The 7,395-nt window shown below is 34.6% G+C and overlaps 1 long non-coding RNA gene across 1 annotated transcript; it reads left to right on the plus strand.

Moving 5' to 3' along the window:
* Positions 1 to 1,296: 1,296 nt before the first annotated feature.
* LOC105458649 lies at positions 1,297 to 4,290 on the plus strand. Its single transcript, XR_975558.1, has 3 exons — positions 1,297 to 1,806; positions 1,997 to 2,083; positions 2,165 to 4,290. It is a non-coding gene; the product is annotated as an uncharacterized LOC105458649 (long non-coding RNA).
* The last annotated feature ends 3,105 nt before the right edge of the window (positions 4,291 to 7,395 follow it).

Here is a 7,395-nt window from a genome sequence, read left to right on the forward strand (position 1 = left end):
TAAAATNTTAAAAATGGCGTCGAATGGCCAATCATAAGATTGATTTATTCGACAGCCATTTATAATACCGATAAATCAATCTTATGATTGGCCATTTGCAAGTCCAATCAGGACTCGTAACACCGGTCGCGCTTCTCTGATAATCTAGGACTCTACCCGCATTTCGGCTTGACTCCCTTCGCCTAAGTTACGACTCTATGCTTCGTCCCCTTATATTCCTATGTCCATGCAAATGCTACACCATAACCTATTTTGGATTGATAAAGTTATTTATTTTCAAACGTCTATTGTTGGTAATTAAGTTATAAATTTATCATGTCTATGTAAAATTATGAGAAAAAGCAATATGTTGTCATAAATAAGCTGTCTTTGAATTAATAACGTTGATGCTATAAACGTTGATGCTTTATAGTTAAATAAGTAATACGAAAATTAGCAATGTCTGTTTTAATAAGAACACTATATACATTTATTAATATTTAGGTTCTCTGAAGTATTGAGTTTTGCCTTTATAATATATTGCGCGCACGCGTTTCCTTTTTCTTTCGTTTTATTTCTTGTGACTTATTATATTCTCTTCAGAGGGACAATGACAAAAACATAATGGTATTGCACCTTTTTTAACTTCTTTTTTACTACCCACTATTATTAAATCTGATGCTACAAATTAGTGTATCTGAAATAGAGAAAGCATTAAATGAAAGCACTTTTAAAACTATTTTAATTTGATTCTTGCATGGTAATCAATCCTACAATAAACACTAATTACTTCACACAATCTAAGATTCTCTAAAGAACGTTTGGCATTCTCGCCCAAAACAGCATTTGACCATGCTTTTCAAAAATAATTTTCCTGAGGGAATTGGAATAACGCGTATCTTTTACTAGATTTATTATAGCATCTTGGTGTGCAGCAAACATTTGGCATTTAAAAAAATATAAAATTTAAATCAATAATAAAAATTATATTAATAAAACAGACATTTCTAATTTTTGCACTATTTATTTAACTATAAAGCATCAACGTTTATTAATTCAAAGACAGTTTATTCATGACAACATATTGCTTTTTCTCATAATTTTACATAGACATGATAAATTTATAATTTAATTACCAACAATAGACGTTTAAAAATAAATAACCTTATCAATCCAAAATAAGTTATGGTGTAGCATTTGGCTCTGAACTATGGAGCTCAATTATGCGAAAAAACCCCAGCCAATCAGAGTTCACTTACAGTCATGTGATGAGTTGGCGAGTCTCTACTTTTAGAGTTTCTAGTTTCCAGTCAAAGGCGCCGCTATGTCTCTTATACTCTATGTATATAAACCCTTTGGTCTTGAGACTCTTGAGTTGCGTGCTCTTCAAGATAGAAGTGTTTTCTGTTGACGAAATGGCGCAATTTAGTACTCAGGAATACACCGATATGGTTATCATGTACGGTGTAGCCGGAGAAAGCGCTCGTGCCGCCGCCCGTCTCTACGCGGAACGATTTCCCAAACGCGAACGACACCCCGATTCCAACGTCATTTTAAGATGTATCCATCGTTTGCGAGAAACAGGAAGCGTGTTGCCTAATCGGCACCACGTTGGTGCAAGAATGCAGGTTGGCGTGAACAATGAGGAAAAAATCCTGCGAGCGTTTGAGAATAACCCCAACAACAGCGTGCGCCGTGTGGCTCATGAACTCGGTCTGTCACGATACGTGGTGCACCGTACTCTACGCGACTACGAATTGCATCCGGATCATTAGAGAGTGCAGCAATTTCTCCCGCGGGATGAAGAGGGCGTCTACTTTTGTGAAGGTATTTTCATTATTTTCGTAAAATGTTTGAGCTGTTATTAAGAAATACTATCAGCAAAATGCACATATTAGGATTATTCGCGCAGTGTCGGCGGAATGCTCTTTTCCCCGATCCTGCATTCTGTAGACGAACGAAACGATCTTCACACAGAACGACGTGTTCAACTGTCATAATTTTTTATTTTGGGCAGATGTAAATCCACACGCCATGGCGACAAGGCGCATTTTATCGCTGGTTGATAAATGTATGGGTAGGACGAGTAGTAGCGAACCGAATCGTAAGTAAATTTATAAGTTAAGAAACACACTCTCTTTCTCTCACAATGTTTGAAATTCACATTCTTTCGACAATTTTTCAGATTGGTTCCCGTTCCCTCCCGCACCTAAATGAAGAAAAGTACGCACATTTTTTGGGAGATGAGTTACATGGCCTTCTTTTTGCGAATGGGAGCTGCTTATATTTTCCAACACGACGGAGCGCACCGCGCGACGCGCAATATTATTCGAAGGGCCGAATCTGCTTACGAGACCGAGGAAGGCACTTCGAACAATTTTTACATTAAATTATGAGGTGGATTAAGCTTAATACCACATTAAAAAAAATGCTATCTACCGCAAGATGGTGTGGAAATGATAGCGCTTTATCATTTTCATGTCACGTACGTAAAGAAAATTATTTTTCAGCGCATAAACGCACGCACACACATACATACAAGAAAGACATTTTTTTCTATACGTTATATTAATATGTAAAAAATTGTATTTTGATAAAAAAAGGCGTGGGACAATCGTAATTCAAAATGGAAGGGCCAGCGCTACACGCGCTCGTGTGTAGCCATCGTCGTCTATCCCGACGCGCCTATAGCAACGACCAGCGATGAGGCAGTCGTATCTCGCCGCGTGCCTGCACTGCGCATTCAGCGGCGGGCTGGACGGATACGCTTTATTCTTCCCAATCTTCAAAAATTAATATCTCAACGATTGCAAATTTTGCAAAATAGTGGAGGACTTTTCTGTTCAGTTTAATCTGCTCTACCAGCCCACCAGATTTGATACGATTATTACTGGACACCCTGTATACACATACGCGCGCGTGCGTGTATATGTGTGTGTGTAAGCGCATACGTATGTACATGCGCATATATGTGCGTGTGCTTGCGTGCGTATACACGCGTGTATACGTGTATACGTGTATACGTGTTCACATTAAACACTGCAAATAAGATGGATATCCTGTAATTTGTCACTTCTACAGTGACTTTTGTGACTCCAAACCCATTTCTATCATTATTTTACAGTTTTCGAATTTTTTTTATTTTATCCAATTCACATCAATCTGGATCAAGTGAATCTCTGTCATTATCCGTAGAAGCATTTTGAACATACAAAGTGAGAACTAATAAGTTTCTTCTTGATCTCTTCATTTTTCTCTAAATGTCGGTAATATCCAAGACAAAATTAATGCAATATGTACACAGCAATCGTTTTCACACCGTTTCGACATTGACAATACCAATCAGTTATTAGATTTCGGGATATCTAATATTATCGAATTCACAGATTGTTTATTATTTTCTCTTGCAAATACATACACGTACACAAGATGTGCAAAGCCGATCGAGAAACCTCGATCCACGTGCATGTAGAGGTGATTGGCTAATGGAAATGTCGACAATTATATTATCATTTATATTATCTTGGCGAGAGAATCAAATATTTTTTTCGATTCTATTCCTCTTCATTTATACGGTCAGAACAAAATCGTAAGAGATCTATTTATTTTACACCATCTTCCCCTCTTTCTTTTCTAATAAGTCGATCTATTAAACTTATTATTGTTCTTTTTCTTATTTATTTATTTATTTTGAATCATAAAACGATCGTTAGTTCGAATTTGCAAGCTTTTTAAATGGTCTTGAACCACTATACATATGTGCATAAAGATTGCGCATTCGTGGATTCAACTCGCCGCTGGATGAATGTGCGCACACTTGCATTGCTCTCATCTTTTAATATATTCTAGGTGATAAGCAAGTTTTTGAGAAAGTTTGGTGAAGTGGAAATTCCAGGAACATTGTTAAAAAAAACTTCAATTATCGAAAAATGCTGTAAATCGCTCAAATTTAAAATGTAATAATTCATAAACAAGGTTTAGGATCATATTCTTTTAGGAAATTATGAGGCACATGTGGAGATACATTTTCTACAGTTTTATTTCAATTTGAGGGGGTGGGGGGCAAAAATGATCCAAATCGCAACTTCTTTTTTTAATTTTTTTTGTATAAGTATTTTAAGTATTAAAAATTGATTTATGCAAAATTTCATTGCGATGAAGAAATCAGTTTTTCTGCAAATAAAGAAATTTGTTATATGTATTTAGTTTATTTAAAGTATAAATATTAACACATTTTCAATTTTCATTTATTTGTTGCAGGGATTATATATGAGTAATACATCTTTAAATTAGAAAATAGATTATTTCCTATATATTCTGTTCCTTTATTTCTTTAAATGCAAGAATAATTTTTTCTTTTTAATTTTTTGTAAATTGTTTAAGGCAAAGAGGTGCTCTTTTCGAAAACGAGAAAAAGAAGTTAATATTATTTATTCTATTATTTCAACTTATTTTATGTCACTCTTTTTCCGTTTTTTGGCCCATCCTATATATTAAATTAAATTTTACAACTTAATAAGATATAACTATGTTATAATCTTATATTATAAATAAAGAAATATAAATACATATTTTAAATATATTTTATATAAAATACATTAAAATTTTCTTATTTATAATGTAAGATTAATGGTTAATATTTTTGGCTGAAAGAAACGTGATAAATATATTATATACAGGGTGTCCTATTTTAATCGATCACCTCAAATATCTCTTCAACAATGCATTTTAGAGAAAAATGTTTCAGACAAAAGTTTTGAGACTTCGAGGACATAAGATGATTGGTTTAATTCTGAGTGGCGTCGTCAAGGTCAGAACAAGGTAACTTTTTGTCTGAAACATTTTTCTCAAAAATGTTTTGTTTTCGAGATATTCGACCGTTTCCGGTGAAGACCCTGTATATCGATAAATATCTGTGTTAACTTGTATGCATGCGTTCAAATTTTTATAAAAACTACTCAAGTATTATTTTATATGTTTCAAATAAAATTAATAAAATTTGCAAAAGTTTAATGTTGCAATGACGTAATTCCGTTCGGGGTTCGTGACAGACTCATGTCGGCACTGGCAATATGCACGCGTAGGAGTGAGAAGAGTTGCACCCGCTTGTCGCGTTTATGGGTGCGGACGTGGGCGCCTTAGATTTTGTCTCTCTTTATCGCTCTCACGTTGCTAGCCGGTGTAAAACCTAACAACCGGCTACGAATTTTGTTGTTTGAATCATCATTGAATGGCTTTTTCGACATAAGCCAAAACATTGTTTATTGCAGCTTCTCTGGCGAGTTTTCTTGCGTTACACTATGTATCGATGCTCTCGATCGCAATTATAGTTTTGCCGTCGCAGTGTTTAGCGCGAAGCCGTCTTTAAATGAATAAACGGTAATGAACATAACAAAGAAAACTATAGCCACGACGGAAAACCAAAGACGGAAGAACGGCACAAGGAGCACGCAAGGTCACCGCCAGGAGTATGGCTGCCTTATCTCCGTGAGTTGCGTCGGTCGAGTCGAGCGCGTCGTTCGGGAGGTGGTGGTGATATTCGGGTAGCGAGCAGCAAAACGTGGAACCTGCAGACATTGGTGAGTCGAAACACGTAGTTGGGAAAAAGTTCCGCGTGGGGATGACGTAGGGTGGTAGGATGATAGTGGCAGGACAACAGAGACAGGGAGAGATATGCATTATATGCAAAAGAAACATAAAAAAGGCTAGAAATTGTGAGAATGACAGATCTATGATTTGTCATCACGATGATTCCGTACAACATTATTGTATCGCCACTATCAAAATTTATCCCTTTTTTTGTTGCTTGTTATACCATAAACTTTCATTTTAAAGATGCAATCAAAAATGACTAAAATATTATTCTTTTTATTTCTTAAATAATAAAATAGTTTTGTTTTCTATACATATATTGTGAGTTATATATATAAATTGATTTTTGAATATATCAAAATATCTAAAAAGAATGATTGAACATATAGTCCTCTTGCGTTTGAATGATTAGAAACAGTTAATTAAAGAAATAATAATAAATAAAATAAAGAGATTGTTTTAAATTTTCATCTAATTTTTCGGGTAATATTCTCTACTTGTAGTTTTTATTTGAAGTATTAGCATTAACAGACGCGCGCTTTGCACGCGTTATTTAATATTTTTTACTACATTTTCTATTACATTATATTAAACTCAATACACATAATACACAACTGTAAAAATATGCAATGGCTGCGTTCCGCAAAGCGCATTATGCGGATAATGTTTCATAGTATCCTTGTTGTTCATCAAATGTTAAACAAAGATAAAAGGATAAATCATGCGCATGATGCGCTTTGCGGAATGCAGCTAATGACAATCCCTCCTATGAAATAAACGCAGCGAGGCAACCAATCGGCATCGGATAAATGACAACAATACTTATTTACGGCAATCAGCTTGAACTTTTTGTCTTCAGATTGAGCATTGCAGAAAGAGTACTCTATTTATATTCCATAATATAATATTAATAATTAATATAACCAAAAACACAATACAATGGAAAGCTCGAGAGTTGTCTTCATGCTTATTTTCGTATTGATAAAAAGAATGATGGCGATAAATAATGTGGATATTTAACAGCATTCTGATTGGTTTTTATGTCTTATGCTATCGTAATCATGAAAGATGAAATTCAATTAATCATCTTCAGAATACACTTTACAATCAGTAGTAGTTTAAAATTGTGCTTTACGACATTTTACAATCATTTCCGACTATGTTTATATTATGGTAGAACAGTCTTAAGAGAATTAACTCAACTTTTCTTTTGACGCGTTACAATGAAAATAAGCCTTCTAAAAGTACGAAGAAAAGAATGAAGACAATGATCGAGATAATGATAAAACGATGATATCTTTTTTTACGATTACGACCGTTTACGATTAAAATGTTACACTAAACTAACTCTCAGGTCTATACTATTTCCGAATCATGAATATGGACAAATCAATTTTTGAAGACGCCGGAAAAATAAAGGGGAGCCAACCGAGATTTGAACATTCTTTGTTCTTACTCGTAGTACTTATTGTTAGGGTGCTGTCCCACAATTTTACTACTCTCATAATCATTTCGAATCATTTCCTATCAATATCTACTCAAATAGTAGATTCTAAATTCTTTTTTAATCCTGAAAATGATATGAATATGAAATGTATTCTTCTTCTATCCCATTTATAATCCAAAAATGTTCTTAGGAGGAAGGTCGGCTGAAAAGTCGGCCAAATTTGTACGAGATCGATAAAGGAGACTCTTCAGTGAATCTCTCAGTGGTATCTCTAAATGAACTTCTTACAATAATCTTCTGGTCTCACTCAAACACGTGGAATGTCCTTATCTAACTTATTAAAGTGCCATCTCTTGGAAAATCCGGCACTTACTGCC

The sequence above is a fragment of the Wasmannia auropunctata genome, unplaced genomic scaffold, assembly GCF_000956235.1.
Source record: "Wasmannia auropunctata unplaced genomic scaffold, wasmannia.A_1.0 LD334487.1, whole genome shotgun sequence".
Classification (NCBI taxonomy): Eukaryota; Metazoa; Arthropoda; class Insecta; order Hymenoptera; family Formicidae; genus Wasmannia; species Wasmannia auropunctata.